At 37.3% G+C, this 17913-nt stretch overlaps 1 protein-coding gene across 5 annotated transcripts in view; it reads left to right on the forward strand.

Moving 5' to 3' along the window:
- The window catches only part of ROBO2 (roundabout guidance receptor 2), an 857210-nt gene that overhangs the window by 350993 nt on the left and 488304 nt on the right, over window positions 1-17913 (forward strand). The window lies entirely within an intron of this gene.

Here is a 17913-nt window from a genome sequence, read left to right on the forward strand (position 1 = left end):
GAGTGGTTTCACAAAAAAGATGCTGGTTGAAACACACTGTCAAAAAAAAAACCAATTCTGATTTTGTTGACATTAGAATCAAACTTGTTAGGTAGTATTTAACAGTTATTGTGGCCTTATATTTCATTAGTCAGAAACAGGGGCAGGTTTGTTTTATAGTAGGTCAATTTATCTGTCTAGCATTATGCCACAAAGCAGTCAATTTGTTTTCTCCTACAAATATCAGTAATTTTAAAGTGCATTTTCTTTGTTTAGCATTCAAACATGTTGAATGCTGTAATTATTTCAGTAAAATGGCAGCTGTAGGATTTAAATTGATAAGGCAAATATGTTCCGTTTTTTAAAATATAAACATAATTATAAAATAATCTTCCTTTTCAGAAATTTTGGCATGGCCCCAAAAATTCTGCTGCAAAGGATAGGTCCCTAGCCTTAGAAACAGCCTTTCTGAAGGCAGTAGACTACGCCCTGCGTGATGAATTCTAGGAGGGAAGAGGGAATTTTTTACCAATGGACGCTTTTTCCAGAAATGCAAGTCTGTAATTTCCATTTGATGTCTTAGAGGACATAGCCACTGGAGTTAAAAACAATGAACCTGGTTGACCAAATGGCCAAATTCTGAGATTTTCACAAAATGGATAAAAAATTTATGAACCAAACAGCTTTCTCATGAGTGTAGTCCAAAATAAGCTGTTTCTATTAAGGCTATTCCTGTAATACTCTAAAACAGAGATGTGTGCCTCTGTGTGCACACACGGACATTATCTCTGAAAAGAAAAAAACAGTCCTGAGAGCTGACAGACCATTGATAACCATTATCTGTTTATTTTTCCCTTGAACTTAAGGCCAAACAAGTAAGGGTTCATGTTTTCCACACACCCCTTTGATGTTTCATTGACTGCTTTTGTCAAAGTGAAATGTTTGAAAGCTGGGAACCAGAAAGATGCAATAACTTTGCATAACGTGTGTGATAGCACTTTCTGCTATTTGTAGGTGAAAACATGCATTGTTTGCTAATGGCTTGAAATAGCCATAAGATGTTTATGTGTGCAGCCTCACACACCCAACATATCTGGTCAGTGACAAGCATGCAGTATTCTCAGAGTTCAAAAATACATATTGCTTGGATTTGTTGCTCAAGTGACATCATTCAAGCCATTTTAGCACATTTTTTGTAGGCAATATGAATACCACATTTTAAATTTGCCCCGGCCTTGTTGCCATTTTTATGTCAAGAGCTGGAAAGTACTCGAAATTAGATCTTTTAGTTTCAGTCCTGCTTACTCTTCTGCATGCATGGAAAATGTGGTTACTCTACAAACTGTACTTTTTAGTACGTGCACAAGTTTGTGTTGTCAAGGCCAAGAGTATTTGATACTTCCAGGCAGATTGAGAGCCATTCTAACAGCATAAATGCAGGACACAGTATGTAGGCAAAGACAAATCTACTGTTTCGCTGAAGGCCATTAAAAACTGTGATTTTTGGCAAACCTATCCATTACTGTGTTAAACTATAACAGAGATATGTTCAGAGGGGAAACAGTATCCCCTTTGTTGAGCAAGAAAAAAAAATCTTGATTCCAAACTGCCCTTATAAATTCTCACTGAACCCTTTCAAGTAGCTTGCCAAGACATTAGGCAGTTTTAGGAGAACACTGGGGTGCAGATTAATTCTTAATAAATTGATTGATATCCCTACAAGTCAGCAAGCAAGCTGTGCGCTCAAATGCCATTTGGGTCCCATGTATCTGACAGCTTCTTGTATAAATTATGGTTTCATTCTTTAAAAGACCAGTGTGTCATCTGTATTAAAAGTCTTGAAGAGCTTACAGTTGTTTCACATTATAGCTTATTGTATTACAGTTCTGGTATATTCTTTCTATAAGTAATCTTCTGGGAGCCAGAGAAATAGGAGCTCTTCAGAGTGCAACAACAATGACTTTTCCATGTTTCCGTTCTGCACTGTGCTGGTGGGGGAGCAACTGGAAGAGACTAATGGAAGCTTCCTAGGCACCCAGGTTTCTTCACATTTTATTCAATATCCAGTAGGTTTTGATTTTCATTTTGAAAAGAGAGCTGGGGGAGACTGGTGACTCCTCATAGAGAGTAAATATTCACCTTTCAGCCATCATTAACTCCCAGGAACCTAAAACTCCATTTCAGTTGGTCTGGTTGTGTCTCGGGGGTGGTGGTGTCTGAACAGTACTCTCAAAGTGACTGAAAATTACCAGACAGATTAAGAAACAAAAACAAAAACACCCAACCAACCAAAAAAACCCAACCCAAAACAAACCCAAAAAACTAACCAAAAAAAAAAAAAAAAAACACAGAAGGAAAAAGAGCTTCAGGGGTAAAATTACTCTACAGGTAAAACTGTTTTATCATACACATTTCCAGTGGAAAACTGTGAAGAATCTGTGTGTAAATTTCAATAGCATTAATTTAATTATTTTGAAAGTTGTCCATGTATGTGTTACAGATGTTTGATAAGGAACTCTTAGAAAAGTGATATTACATTTGCATCAGCCATGCTTTTCCTAGGAATAAGGGTATATTTTTTACCGTAACTACAACATGAGAAGTCACTGGATTTTGACTGAGCAAAATTTGGTTGGGTTTTATAATTAGTGTTATCTTTTTCCATTTTTCAACCTATAATTTTTCACACACATGAAACAGATAAATTATCAAATGAAAGCCTAAACTGCATCTATGCATATACACAATAACAAATATAGTTAATTTAAAGGAAAATGTCCTGTAGGCACCATTAGAAGCCTACCATACTATCATACATTAAAAATGAGAACAATTATCACACTTTGGGTGGAGTTTGACCATGGCTAGACAAGAAGTGTCCACCAAAAAAAGTGTCCACCTTCTCAGCTGGAAAGGGGAGAGAAAATACAATGAAAGGCTTGTGGAAGGAGGTGAGGACTGGGAGAGGTCTGTCACAAATAAAACAGACTTTACTTGGGGCAAAAATAATTTAATAGATCAGCAATCAAATCACAGTAAGATAACTAAACACTAAGACCTTTCACCTACACCTCCCTTCTTTCCAAACTGAACTTCACTCCCAGTTTTGTGCGTGTATCATCTCTGCTGCTTCTTCCCCCTGTAGCTCTCACTCCACCTACAAAAACTTTGCCATGAAAACTCAATAAACATTTTCATTTTACTTAACCAGTCTTTATATCATACAATTTCTATTATTTAATTTTCTGCAAGTTAACTATATGCGTGGTTGTTTTTCATCCTTTCACATTACTTTTTGAAGACTCTGGATACTATTGCAATTTCCAGTTTTCAAGGAAATTCCAGTTGTTTAGGTTAACAGGTTGAAAATGGAGTTCCTGAAAAACATTTCTGGGATATTTGGGGTGAGAAATTGCCAAGTGTTCTACATTGTTTAAGTGTATACAGTTGAGATGCACCCAAAATTACTTCATTTAACCTTCTCTGCTGATTTTGATTCTGGGCCAAATTTCAAAGCTGATCCCTGTTTGTAATAAAGAAATAGCAGCAGTCCAGGGATGCCAGGGATAGCACCCACAAGCATGTGACTGAATTCACACCTGAATTTTATTTTGCAGGTTACTTGTCAGTGCCATTATTCCAGGGGCTGGAATAATGGCAAGGGCAAAGCCAAGGGAGTACACCTGAGTGTGTAGCAGCAAGTTTCTGAAGCCTGAGACTCTATCTGGTACCTTAATCCACTCTAGCATCTCAAACAAGCCTCTTATCTCTTTGGAAAAACTGAGCTTCTGAAAAACATGATGCTAGAGTATTGAAAATAACTGACGTGAGTGGGCAAGGAGGAACTGTTACTGAACAATAAGATATTAAGCATTTCCTTTATTAAAACAAGTTTTTCAAAATATCTTACAAGTAAGGTTTTTCAGAAAAGGCATTAATGGTCTTGTATACTAACACTTCACTGGATATTTTGAATTATTTCTTATTAATCTATCCTGTTAGAACTACAAATTTTGCTCTCAAATATTCTTAAATTATACTTTATTCTGTGAATGCCTCTTATTATCATAAGTGTAGGCTTCTTCTGTTTTCTTTAGTTTTTAACCTTTCTGCAGATGAAAATAAAATTATTTTGTAACATACAGAAAATCATACCTCAACTCTTCACATCCAGGCTTCATGCACACTGCAAAAACTCTTTGCTGACATCTAATTCAAAACTATGAGGGCTGTGGCATCACACTGTTCTTTTCCAGCCTGTCAAAATGTATCCCTCCTGTTGAAATATAGCTTTCCTGTATAGAGAATCCAAATAGTTTATTTATGAACATTTTTTTTTTCCATTTTCATAATAGGACCCTATAATAAGGATGGGATACCATAGGGGCTATTTTATTGGCTTGTTAGAATGCAGTACATTGATCCCAACTGCTAAATCATTTTAATGGCACATTAACAGTATCATGACATCAGGAAACATATCTCTCAGCTTGAGGGACCTCTTTCCAAACCAAATGCATCCCACATGAACACTGAAAACAACTCATATCAGTCTATTCTACAGTGGAATAATAGAGGCCATTTTCTGTCTTAAAAGTGCTTGCTCAAACAAGTCATTGCTCAGACTTGGGATTACATTTAAAGGTTTGGAAATACCTGAGGTTTTATCTAAACTCTCTATTACTCCCTTAGCTTAAAAACTGTTTGTTTGTTTGTTTTGTTTGTGTTATTTGTTGTGTGGGGTTTTTTTATGCTTGGTTTGGATTTTTTGTGGTTTTTCTTTTCCTTTTTTTCTTGTTGGTGGAATGCATTGTGTTATTTAATCATATATTGATGAAAAGCACATCAATTCTGGAATAAATTTTTGCTACTTCTTGGTATCTGATATTACTGTGCAGTAAAGCAAGATGGAGAAAGCAGTGGATGTTTTGGCCTCCCTGAATTTCAAAATATATGTGGTACTCCCTTAATCAGATCATTGGTATAGGGAAAAAAAGTGTTGTAGTAACTATGCTTTAATTGCATCACAAATGCTTTGTAAAAAATATTTCTCAAGCAGGAAAGTGAGCATCTGATTCTAATGTTAGATTTACAGGATGTTTCATTTCATATTGGGAGAGGTTCTCTACTCAGCATTTACACACAGGTTTACCTCTCAAAGAACCTTGCTCAGAGCCTTGCTGTTTATCTCTCTTTTTCTTTACTTATATAATTTCTTCTACCGTTTGTTAATAATGACAGTTGGCCTCTATTTTGGAAATCAAAACAGTAACTACTGAAACAGCAAATATTTGCAGCCTTCATTATTGCCTACAGCCTTCCTTTGATATGCAGTCTCTGTCTCCAAATTAACAAATTAATGTGAAAATGGCTGGGATGAGGAAGGTAGAAGAAAATATTGTGAACATAGCTTTAATATGTTCATATTATCTTACGCTCTATTAAATCAGACCTGATATCACCTTTGTAAAAGCAAAATGAATCCTCAGAAATAGGGAACCTAATCCCAATTCCTAAGGAAAACATCAGATGTCTTCTCAGAAAGGACATAGTGCCTGAAAAGACCCAAATTTATCTCTAATTTTAGCCAGAGCTTGTCATTAACAACTTATTGCTTCCTTTTATCTAATATAAATACTTGGGCAAGTTCTGAAGCTGTTATTAACTACCAAATTTTATATGATATGAATCCCTTCCCTTCCCTTCCCTTCCCTCCCAAAAAACACAAAAACACACCAACAAAAAACCAATGGCATTATGGAAATAACGCTAGAAGCAATGAGCCCTATATATATATATATATATATATATATGCCAATATATGAAGGCAAATATATATTAAATCTGTGTGACTCATTACCTTATTATCCTACACAGAGGTATATGGCAAATTGTATTTTTGCTGAGAAAAACACTAAGTTTGTATATTTTGGCAACTGACTCTTGGTACAATTTTTAATGGGTTTTTGTAGTAACATCTGGTTTGGCTTTTTTAAAATCTTAATCACAGTCATAGAGAATTATTAATGGGTTTCTGTGAGTGTTTGTTGAGCATGGTTATAAAACATTGAAAAAATAAAATATACACTCCCTGCCCATAGAAGTAAGGGGTGTACTTGTCTCATCCCATGGATGACCTCCCCTTCCCATGTGAGTGCATTCACATCTTATATTTGTCTCCTTTCCTTTTAACAGCTGCTAGATGCATAATGGATTCTGTGCTGTCAACCTTTTTAATTTACCAAGGACTGGGTTTTGCTCTTTGTAGCCAGCTGTGGGAATGAAGTGATTGGCATTCAATCACTCTTGGAGATGTTGTCCCAAAGAGATGTTCCTCATGTACAGGCAGGAAAAGGTTCACTTTATCTTCTTCCATGTGTATCCTTCTTTTCAGTGACTCTGAGCATGCACAGCTCAGGCACATGGTGAGGAAAGCAGATTTATTTCTCAGTTTCGTGGGATAAGTGCTCCATAGGTAGATCTGATTGCTCATGTCCATAATCAGTCAGGAGTGTATCTTGCAAGTGAACACAAATCTGATCCAGAACAAAGGAAGCTTCAGCAACATGGCATGTAAAATTTCAATGGCCAAGAAAGGACTTTAAATAAGGGGTTAAGTTTAAATTCCTGTTGTGCTCTGGGGCTCATCAGAGGGCTGATTTCTGTTCTGTTTGTCTGTTTCTCTGGTGTTGACCACCCATCTGCTGGGAATATAACTGAGTATTTCAAAGTGTTTGATTTCCTGTCAGCTGTAAGATATCAATCAGGTAATAATCAAATGTTGCTCTCTGATCCACCTTCCTGGTACAGGTTAACACAGTGATCCCTCTGCCCAGTGCCATTTGGCCTTCTCCACAGTCCTCACTCTCCTTTGGAATGTTTTTGCCACGTACACCCTTGTGACCACAGACTGGACTCATGTCCTACAAGAAATCATAACCTCAGAGTTTCTTTGATTCTTTATCAGACCTATAACCAGAGAAATACTTGGGCCAGATGTTCTAATAGATACTCCCTGCATACTTAGCTGCACTGTAGAGCAAAATTACCCTTCCAGAAAATGCAGCATTTAAAGAGCCCAGCACTACACTAATTGCAATGCAAACTTCATGGGCAGCAATGAGTGGGAAAATTTACTATCACCTGATTTTCAACCCTGGTTTTTCTTTTTTTTCTTTTTTTTTTTTTTTTGGGGGGGGGGTAGTGGTGTGAGGGGAGTGGGTGTGGTTTTTTGTTCTGTTTGGGTTTTTTTGCTTTGTTTGCTTGGGTTTTTTTAGAAAACATTGTTTTAGAATTCAGCACAGAGCCACAGCATAACTCTCATCATCCAAGGCATTAAGTATGGAAAGAAGTAATTGATTGCTGGTTAGTTGTAGCTGTGACTTGTATTCCTATTAGAATAATAACTTACAAACTCTTACAGAAAGCAGCTATCTATTTGGCACACTCCTAAAAAGCATTTGTGTAAGTTTGGTGTGTTTGCCTCATACATAATGTATACTCCTTAATCACCTGCATAGCCAAAGGATGGCACTTTAAATTGATGACTGTGATATATTCATACGTAGAACAAATTAGTTTAAGGACAGATGAAGAATAGATGTGCACTCTAGCTAGCATGAACTGTTACAATTATAGAGATTATTACAACCACAGTCTAATACCTTCCAGACATCAGAAATCATTAAGTGCCAGAGTTACACAGATCTACAAGCTAGTTCTATCACAAAAATATTACTGCTTTACAGCTGCTTCAGTTGTGCTACTATATGTGAGATTAGAATAGTTCTACTAAAAATATTTATTTTCACAGTTTACAGATTTAACCTTAGGAAAAAAAAATATCCCTAAGTGGAAAACAGAGGATTATAGGATGGTATATTTTGTCTTGGAGCATTTTGTTTCCAATACATAAGAGGAAGGTGTTGTTTTAAGTCAGTGAAAATCAAGGTGAAACTTGACTGAGCAAAGCCTGTGCCTCAATCAAGTGTGGGACTAAAAGGAGCTCATTTGCTTGAGGATAACTTAGAAAGTAATTAACATAGTCATATCTGTTAGAAGAATCTATAAACTATTGCAAAATCTAAACTCGTTCCAGGCGGCACTTAGGTTTAAAAGTGAGCAGTACATCCTAATACCTGCAGGTTTGCATGTGTCCTCCACACTGAATATGGATAACTTTCATGACTTGACCTACACTGAAAAAATAACAGGAAAGCAAAATTTATTAGAGATTACATTTTTCCTGTTGCAAACACTATGAAAGAATGACATGCCTGCTTCTCAGATTCTTCTCTACTATTATAGAAGATAATGTTTGCAGTTTCATTGGTGCTTAAATTCTTTACTCACAAGGATTTTTTTTTATCTCCACGAGGTAAAAAAGGCACGTGCACATGATAGGTAACCAAGAAAGTCATGGCAATAGTAAAGAAAAACGTTTGTACCAAAAAAAGTCAACGAAACTTAATCATTAATGGTATCTTTTGTTTGTCTTGTTTTGTCTTTTGTTAGTAATGCCATAAATCTTTGTAAATTACTTTTTATATATGCAATTTCCTACATAACCCCAGACATTATGTATGTGTGTATGTATATGCATATGCATATGTACATGTACATGTACATGTATATGTTCTTTCCCCAAGTCATACTTACTCTCATACTGACAAGAGGAAATATTTTTAAACTAAAAGAGAAGAGATATTAGGAAGAAATTTACAGTGAGGGTGGTGAGGCACTGTTAAAAAATGCCCAGAGAAGCTGTGGATGTCCCATTCCTGGGAGTGTCCAAGGCCAGGCTGGATGGTGCAGCCTGCTCTAGAAGGGTGTGGATAATCTTTAAGGTCCTTTTCAACCCAGGCCATTCTGTGATTCCCCTTAGGACAGGGATTGCATGGTGGCTCAGTGGAGATGTAGTGCAAAAGAACAGAATATTCATTTTTTGGTATTCATGTTTTTTGCTTGTTGCTGTGTCTCTGCACTGGCTTGGATCTATCTGGGAAAGTGAACCTAAAGGAGAGAATGGCAGCACTATCCACCTGCTGCCTTCACCCTGGCTGGATGGCTGCACAGGTGATAAAAAAATCCCACAATCTCTTCTATTACCTCATCTCTCATTATTCTTAACATTAAATAGTGACAGGCACAGAAATGCTCATGCTGGCAAGCAAGGAACAGAAAGGAAGTTCAGAAAGTGAAACAGTTCCTATCATCCTGCCCTGGTAAAACATGAATTATCATCAGGCTCCCATAAAATAGGGAAAATCACCCCCCTCCACCCCTCACCAATCACTACCACATGTTTTTTTTATTAAGACATGAGAACTGCCGTTCTTTTCAAGAGAAAGAGGTAGGTTAATGTGGTTTTTTTTCCGCAAGCCAGCCCTTGGTATATTTATGCACATCACTAAAATGATACGAATGTTCACTCTGGAAGACTTGGTTAAAATGAGGTTTATATCAGATTATTTTTTTTTATCAACTGCTGCATCTGCTCTAGATTAGGTAACATGTGGAATGAAAGAAGTGAAACTAGGAGCTAGGAGGATAGCATTTTGAGGTTGGACTGACAGGTTGGACAAGAAACAGGTATCTTCTGGATATTTGAGTTTAAATTCTAAATTTTCAAAAAGAAATGTACCTAGGTAGTCAACACCTAACTGCTGTGTGCCTGGAATGGATATAGGCCTTGAAATTTGTCTAGAAATCTGAAAACAACAAAAAATATGCTCATGCTGAAGCTGATGCAATTCAAATTCAGATGGTGAGGGAAACAAACAGCAGGGAGCAGAAATCATGACTTTTCTACTCCTATCCTCTTTAGGCAAATCTTGCACACATTCTGCTTATAACAGGACACACTACTACTTAAACCCTCACAAAGAAAGCCCCACTATTCAGGAATTAGTAGATGGAAGACCAGAAGCTCTGTAACTTGGACAAGCTGATAAATGAATCAATGTGAATTCAGAGAAAGGTAGATTGGTTTGTTTTGTTTGGTTAGTTTGGTTTGGGTTTGATTTTTTTTTTGTAACAAAAGGATTGCCACTGTAAAGAAAACATTTAGAGTGAAACCATGAGTGATTATTAAGATCCTTAAGACTTATTTTAAACTTTTCTATGTAATTCCACAGTTCACTCTTGTAATTGTAGGCATTTTGTATATTCATACATAGAACAAATTAGTTTAAGGACAGATGAAGAGTAGATGTGCACTCAAGCTAGCATGAACTATAGAGATTATTACAATTTATAGAGATTATTATTATAATATTATAGATATATTATAGAGATTATTATTATATTATTATATTATTATATTATTATATTATTATGGAATATTGCAATTATATAGATTATTATTAATGCTATTTTGTATAATATGTCTTTGTTTACATGTAAATTGATTAAATAATCCTCAAAAATATAAAAATTCTGGGTAGAAGAGCAAATGGAAATTTGCTTCAAAAAGACCCATGATATGATTTCAACTCTTACAATATACAGTATTTAATTTTCAAACTCTGAGGTCTGCACCCATCCCACACTTAAAATGTTTTTGACTTTTCCTGGAGGAAGTAATTACTTGCATCCACCACACATTTTCAAGTTATTTGGAGGGCTGCATTCTGTTAATTTAAGGGAAAGAATCTGAAGGTGTGCAGTGTTAAATCCCCAAGGAAAACGTCTCTTCCAGATGCAAAGTAGATTCCACAGCAGTGGCCATGGCCAGTCACCTAAACTTCTTGGTCCCTGCTACAGAAGACTTATTTCTGAGTAGGTTCTGTTCATCCGTGCAGGTTCTTGGGGTGAACTCCCAGGTGTGAGCTGGTGGCCAGAAGAGGTCCTGTCTATGAGGTTCTTTTAGTGCAGGGCTGTAGCAGAGGTCGTGTCTTCCTGCCTCCTATTACTGCACCTTACAAGTACAAGAAGTGGTGATTTGGTTTTGGCATAGCAGCTGGTGACTGAAGTACATGTATCCCAATCACCTATGGACTAGTGTACAAAAAGGACAGAGAATAGCAGATTCTCCTATAGATGAAGCTGGTTTTAGTTCGCTGACAGAACTACAGATTTGTCAGAAATTTTTCTCGGTTTTTTTTTTTTTTTTTAACTTTATCTATAGAATGACAGAAAAGTAAAGTAATAATAAATTTTTCCACTTCTGCTCTACACTAAAGAGCAAATCCTGTATCCAAGCTATTCTCAACAGAGGCAGAATTTTATATGTAAATTGTAAGCACGGCTTTAGGCTGCTTTTTTTATTTTTCTTTTTTTTTTTACATATTCTGTCAATAACTTATTAATTCTTTTTTCTGCTGTTTAGTCTCCAGGAAGTCGGTGAGGTCTGTATTGCAAAGCTTCACTTTGCTGCTACAGGGTCCAAATGCAGGGGATTCCACTGCACAATGCTGTAACCTCCTTATCTCGAGTTGACCTTGCACACAACTCATCTCTGTATGTGGCAGAAGCTTTATCAGCCCCTTCAGAAAGCAGCACCCCTCTCTGGTTGGAAAACATCTGTGTTTACACTTAGAAACGTCAATCATCTTGTCCTTTTAATTCTCACTATTACTTACTGCCATGTCTGTCAGAAAGCAGCAAGCTTCCTGGCTTTACCAAAAACTCATATATTCTGAAAAAAAGGAGCAAGGAACATATATATATAAAAGTACAGCATGTAGGGTTAGGGGTCTTTTTAAAAACCATGCTAGTGTGTAAAAGGATTTTACCAATCTGTTGATATTCTTTTGTTCTTTAAGTCCCTTGTCACTTCAGAAAACCTCAGGAAGTATACAGTAATAAACTATGCTGGCAGTTTTGAGATATTGGTCCTCAGTTTCAGTTTGGGGCTGGGACACACTTATGCAGTTAAAATGTACACTTCTACAGAATAAAGTTTATTCATACTATTGCAGTGCCCAGCAGCACATCTGCATTCCCATTGCATGCCAAAGTATCCAGTAAACTGAGTCCACTGGCTTAATCCCTGGGCCATCCACAATTCCCGTGTTATGTGTAGTTTTCAGTCTGTGTTCAAGTTGCACACAAATCATGGTCAAATAATTCACTCAAGACCAAACACTGCAGGATCTGGTTTCACTGGCAGGAAAAGGCATTATGGAAAACTTAAGGAAACCATAGAATCCTTGTGCACAGGGTGTGCTTCTCACTGACATTAGCATGATGCAGCCTTAGCAAGTGAAAGAATCTGACTGTGCAGCTTCAGAAAACCACTTATTTTTCTCCTTCAGTCATTTGCAAGCTCTCAAAGAAAGCAGAAAGTCTGTGCTCACATGCATACCTAATCCAATATCTCTCATTCCTCTGGGTCAAGGTTACCCAGTTCTGTCAGATGGAATATAAATTTTCTGTGAAACATTGACATTTGGGGGCTAGAAGTTCACATATAGGATTGCTCCTTTGTTGTGGTCAGTTTGTTCTGTGTAAAGTATGTAATGTGACATCTTAAAGAACTCACTGGAACTTATATTTAGCTCATTTCCAAGTCCAAGCTGCAAAGTGTACCCTTAATTTCCAGGTAATAAGAATTTCTATACCATATCTTTTGTGCCATACATCATAGACTCATACATACTAAAGTGTTCTCTGTCAGTGATCACAAGGTTTTGTTTCTCTGTTGAGTTCTTCAGCAAATGCAACCCAGTATTCCTAAACCAGGACAGTCACTATTTTAATTTGTGTGGTGGCAAATTGTTTTCCTCCTACAGTTTTTGCCAATTTTACAGGTCATTACTAGTTGACTAAAATGGGTGCAATTTGCCTTTGCCAGCTGATGTTTAATAATAACTGTCAATCCTACAATCCTGCCTAGACTGTGCATCAGTAATTTCTGAAAGTACATAACACACAACACATATGTGGATTGACTACCTTACACTCTTCTGACAAGCCATTTAATTAACTGATAAAAATCAAAGAATGAGTGGATGGACCTTGAAAGGCGGGTAATTTGTGTATTTATTGGGCATTCAATACTATGTTGGCCCCTATTAATTGCAAAAGTTTTGTGCTGCATGCAGCTTGTTCCAAAGGTAAGGCTGGGAAATGCATTCACCCTTTGCACCGGTTCTTCAGTGCCAAAGACCTGAAGCAGAGTGCACTGGATGTCAAACCACAGGAAAAGTGAGATGTGGTGGGGCTTTCCTGACCATGAAACCAAGGGCAGCTGCTTTATTTGCAAACTGGTTTAATCTCCTTGCAAGCAAACTTTAAACGAGGAACTGCTGAGATTTATGGTTCCTTACAGGCCCCTAAGTGCTGCATGTAGTGGAAAAGTTGGAGTGAAAACATGTCATTTACTTCCCCTGGAGAAGAAGTATTTCATGGAGGCAGGTCAGAGAGCCACGTCTGGATCATTGCTGACTTAATATGTGACCTGGGCAAGTTATATAAGCCCACTGTTTCTGCTTTCTCAAGTGTAAAATAGGTAAAATATTTCAGTGCGCCTTAATTGGTTGACCGTTTCCTATATACTGGATAAAAGGAGATTACTGCATGTTTAAGCATCACATTTCCCTTTTATATTTTGTTTTAACCACAGCATGACAAGATTTTCTCATTCTTTCTCTTACACTTAGCTAGTTCGTGTGCCTGACAATTCTTTTTTCTCACATTTTTCTCCTCTGGTTTTCCTCACTCTGTGCCCTTGTTCTCCTTCCCTATTTTATTCTGCTTCACTGTCTTTCTTCCTGCTCTATTCCACCATAACCATGACATGAATAATTTCTATTCAGGAGTCTCACTGAGTGTTTGATACACTGAGGCACGTTTTTGCTGCTTGCTGCAGACACACTCTGTGGAGCATCAGTCCCTGTTGGCTGCCTGGGTACATGGTTCTTATTCTCAAGTACTTTTTCCTCCTGCATGAAAATATTTTAGGGTCTGCTGGAGTAAAACACACCCTGAGGAGCTCAGTTTTGCCATGATTCTGGTCTGGAGTCTCCCAAGAAAAGTTCCTTTATGAAGAAAAAGCTATTGCTGAGTCATAGCCAGTAACTTGAAGGGGCCTGAGAAGAAAAACTGTGACCCAACTATTGATTGGACTGTCCCTTTGTCATGTATGGTAAATACCCAGAGACACTGGAAGGAAAAGAGGAAGAAAAGGAGTTGCCAGACCAGAAAAGCAAGGAATAGGCTTGCAGGGCTGGAATGCTGAATTTTCTTATATCATCCCTGTGCTGAGCGACAAAACTTTATAGCAATAAAGTCATTCAATCTTCATGCTTTGATCATAAATATAGAAATTATTTTAATGTCGTAAAATTTTGTTGCATGACAGTGAAGGTATTTCCTCAGTGTGGACAATGTGAAATAATACACAGCCAGCACATCTGGCTGCAGCACCACATTGGTGTATTTACTATTCCATGATATAACAAATACCAAATATTTCAAGAGGAAAATTAAGGCAGTCTTGAAAAAGGTCATTATTGTCTTTTTTAGCTGTCTAGTCTCTCCTTTTATTCCTTGCTTTGTTAGCTGGTAAATTGCTCATTTCTCATCAGAGCTAGAACTCATTGCTTTCCTTGGACATCACAAAACCAGATAAAGTTAGGATATTGGCTTACAGCAGGTCATCACCACCTCTGCCCTCCACAAACCCAAAAGTTTTAGTGCTCTGTCCTGGTTATGCATTATTTTCTTGAGGCTTTTTTTTCTTGTTTGTTTTGTTTTTTTTCCTTTGGAGGTCTAGAAAACTGTCATGGAGGCATCTGTTAAGGGTGGCCTGATTGGGAATTTATGGATGTCAAAAGGAATATTAAAGGTAATTTTCCACTGAATGAAATTGGAAAATGGCAGCAGGTTTCTTTTGCATTGCATTTACCACAGAGAAGAGTACCTAAAAGAAGCATCCCTTGCATGCTGGCATATTCTAGCTCTCACAACTAGCAGGTTATTACTCATTTTAATTTCTCCAGATTTATCTGTTGAATTCTGAACTCTGTGAGTTTTAGTCTCTGGCTAGTTACCCATATGAGAGTTGTTTCACCCCTGCCCTCTCAGCAGGATCAGGTGCAGAAGGTAAGAGCTGGTCATTGGGTGCAGCTGTAAAGGCAGCACAAGGTACCTTCACTAACAGGTGTCAGTGGAGAGGGATCAGAGAGACTGTCCTAGAGGAGCAAGGCAAATAGCTTTGAATATATATATTGAAGAGGTTTCCTTTGTTCTATCAGGGACTTCTTGAACAGAAATGTTTTGCGGTGTAGTTCTTTTGGTTTTAAAATTCTAGAATGTTCTGGCCTGACACAGCTAAACAAGAATATTCTTGGGTAGTTTGTCTTTATTATCTTGAAAAAATCAAACTAATCTTCTTGGCTTATAGTTCCAGTGGATTCTTTACATTTCTCTAGCATTTCCATAGAGAAAATGAAAAACACATTTATAAGTGACCTTTAGTTTTTGCCATCTAGCAAAGAGTTCTTTGCAGTGGCACAGTAATACCATTATCTTGACCTTTGTCTCCCTCATACAGTTTCTCTTTGTGCCTGTCACTAGCCCTGGCTCAGCTAGTAAGAAGGAAGAAAGAAAGATACAAAGGAAAAAAATTACAATTGTATTCAAATTGTTAGGCCATGTAAGCTTCTGTTTGTTCAAGCTATGCTTGATTTTATTATGTTTATTTTTACCCTTTCAGCTGGAGTTTTCTATTTCTTCCCCATATCTTTTTAATCCTCACTCAAAGTCTATTTAAACAGGTATATATATGTGGAGAAATAAAGTTTAGGAGAACTTCAGTGTGAGATTTTTCTGGTCTGATTCATAGTTGTGGTTTGCCTTGATGTAAAACCTTCCCCAATACCATGCTGTTGCACTTCCATGTGCAAAACAGTTGTATTTCTTTGAAGTTAAAATAAAAGTGCTTCACTGTTTTCTCTAACTTCAACATAATCAAGCAGCAAGCATCTATGTCTAAATCCTACATTTAACTTTCAATCTGACCTTGGATTAATCCCTTTAGCTCACCATGCCTCTGTTTCTTTTCCTGCCCCAGATCAGCACGCAGGCAGTGCAGAGAGAGTTGGGGAGCTCAGTCTTAATTCTTTAATACAGCTGGAAAAAATCCCTCAAGACATAAACTAACAGATTTCAAACCATGCTTGTTGGCTACTTTCCAGTCTGAGTGAAGTGCAGAGCTACAGGAGGACTAATACGGCTTGAAAATATCACTTGAAAGCCTTTATCTCAAAAGTGTTTTGACTGATGCATAACTTGCAGAAAGACATTCAGTTTCCATCTGAAAGCATCAAGAGATTTACAGTGTGCCAGTTCAATCTGTAATTTTGTCCTTTGTTCTGTGATTTATTTCCAAGCACATTGCATGCTGTTATAACACATAAATTTAATAAGAAATGTAATCTACTCTGTTTCCTTCCTTTCCTGATTTGTAGGAAAGAACTATAGAGGATATACATTTAAGAACAAGTGGCAGGGCTTCACTCTCTGTTTCAGTGACAAGGACTCCTGAAATAGGGTTGATGTGCACACAGATAGATGGTTTCCTGTTGTTTGTTTTTAGTCTAATCAAGCTGATTGGGATGAATGGTAATGGTGATGTCTTTAGCACATACCAGAAATTTTCTTTGCTTGTGAGCTGGAAAACATTTGCAGTTTGCAGCAGCAATAGCAGTTGACTGAAGATGGGATATTTGATCATTACCCTCCTAATGGGAGTCACTGTTTTTCCACATATGCGTCTGCTTATGAGCTTAGAAATTAAGAGCATGTTTCATCCATTGATCTGAAAAAGCCCTTTGTAAAAAGGGTTCCTATTGAACAAATGATGAAATGGATGAGCAGACAGAGGGAAACTAGCTCAAGGTGATGGGCAGAGGGCTGGCAGAAGTGGCAGAGGACTTGGGTCTGTCCATGGTTTGAGCCCCAGGGGATTGTATGACTCCCCTGAGCTGATTTACCCCTGATAGACTCAATAGAAATGCAGAATTGTGGTGATCCTAAGCATAGTTCCCCAAATAATCCATGGCCAGACTTGCATGGAATCTGTTTCTGTTCTGACCCTTGAGGTTTAATAGCTCAAAACCTATAGCCAATTCTATCTGCTGACGCAGTGTACTTCAGTGTTTAGTACCAAAACACGAGATACAAAACATTAATTAATTATAGAAAGCCTTGTGTGAGCAAGTCTTTCATAGGGATGCTTTTTATGGATGGGTTTGTGGAAAAGGCAAAGCACTGTAATTTTGGATATAGACAGGGTGTTGTGTGTCCTCAAAGGTAACTGCGGATACATTCCACATGAAAATAAAAGTGCTAATTATACAGTACATCATATGGTATCCAAGACTCGCGCATAATTTTTTAATTTCCTACCACCTTTTTGTTATCTTCCCATTCATTGGCTTAATTGATACACTACCTATCCTCTTTTGTGCCAAATACATTTGTTTTCTTCCTTCTAGGTCACAGTTTTACAATTATCACCATAGCAACATTCCAGCTATAATAAGAAGATACATCTTCTGAATGGCTGGTGATACAACATTAACTGTTAGAACATAACATTTTTCATGTTGGAAACATCTGGAGTTCACAACCAGCAAAGATCTGTAAAAATGTCTGCAGCTCTTTAATAATCACCCAAGGCTGCACTTGCAACTTTATTAGGATGCATTACAAACACTCTTTAGTCTCCAGGAAGGGAATGTGATAAAAATAAGCTTTAGTCCAGCACCAAAATAAGAATAATAGGAAAAAAAAAAGAAGTTCGTTTTAAGTCATGTGACTTAAAAAAAAAAGAATTTGAATTGGCCTTCCTGTCAAGCCCTTTATATCTGAGTTGGGCCAGACTCCCTTCCTCTGCTGTTCCCAGCCCATTACCTACAGCACTAATATTGCTATTTACTGGCTGATTATATCCTCTGGCAAGATTTGGACTGTGTCTACTTCCCT

Source organism: Lonchura striata, chromosome 2 (genome assembly GCF_046129695.1).
Source record: "Lonchura striata isolate bLonStr1 chromosome 2, bLonStr1.mat, whole genome shotgun sequence".
NCBI classification, from domain to species: Eukaryota; Metazoa; Chordata; class Aves; order Passeriformes; family Estrildidae; genus Lonchura; species Lonchura striata.